Source organism: Halyomorpha halys, unplaced genomic scaffold (genome assembly GCF_000696795.3).
Source record: "Halyomorpha halys isolate HHAL.00 unplaced genomic scaffold, Hhal_1.1 Scaffold158.1, whole genome shotgun sequence".
In the NCBI taxonomy this organism is placed as follows: Eukaryota; Metazoa; Arthropoda; class Insecta; order Hemiptera; family Pentatomidae; genus Halyomorpha; species Halyomorpha halys.
Genome location: NW_027107138.1, coordinates 740,067 through 741,271, shown reverse-complemented (window position 1 = coordinate 741,271; position 1,205 = coordinate 740,067).

Below are 1,205 nucleotides of genomic sequence, written 5' to 3'. Positions count from 1 at the left end.
CCGGACCATATTCCATTCATCTATACACACGGTCAATCAATAATCTTCCACAGGTTTGTTTTAAATGTTTTCCATTTAACTTGAACAAAATAGCCCGAAAAGTTTTATAAATTAATGTTGAGGTCATCGCTTTTTAGATAACTGGTAGGATTATTAGGTAATGAAGGAGAAACAAGTGGCTTTGGGTGCTTAGAAAGTTTATGGTGGAAGGATTGGTGTCTGGTTCTGGCCAAATTGGCAACATATGGAACAATGAGGTCATTATGAATGATTTTATATGTGACAAAGTGAGGGGGATTGTGAAATTTATGAAATGGAAAATTTGATAGTTTTAGTGGAGCCCCAAACCTCAATTATGTAAGTTCAAAGACCTTATTATAGTCATGTAAATAAGTTTTTTGTAATTAATTGTGAGGTTCTGACCAAATCAGCAACATATGAAACATTTAGGTCCTCATGAATGACTTGATTTGTGACAGAGTAAGGAGTATTAAGGATTGGAGATCAGAGGAATTTGATGGTTATGTGGGATAGGATGTTAAGAGGAAGGATATTCAGGTGGCTATTGAGGTTTGGGGATCATTTAAAAAAATAAATTTGATACTGTTCTAAATAAAATTATTTTTGATGGCAAATAAAAACATAGAAATAGTGATATTTTTAGGTGTCTTACGTTGATAATTGGTGGTATTTCCGTTCATACTCGTAATTCATATGAACGATCATATATTACCAGTCTAATATCTTCGTATTTTTGTGTTGAGGCAATTCTCTGAGAAGATGAAGGAATATCAGCGGACAACTTGGATGCTGTTCATTGATTTTCGGGCTGCCTACGATACAATCGTAAGGAGTGACTTCATAGTGGCTATGCATGAACTGAGGCTTCCTAGTAAACTCACCCGATTAATAAAATGTACAATGGTGAGTACAACCTGCCAAGTAAAATCCTGTGGGTTATCAGAGCCTTTTGAAGTGAAATGTGGTCTAAGACAGGGTGACCCAATAGTTCTTCTCCTGTTTAATATCGCTCTGCAAGCAGCAGGAATAAATCAGGAAGAACAGTATTCACAAAGATGACCCAAGTTCTGGCCTATGCAGATGACGTCGTCATCATCGGTAGATCCCTGCAGAGCATTAGGACTGCCTTCGAAGCGATGGATGTCGAAGCAAAAAGGATGGCCCTGCATATTAATGAGGAAAAA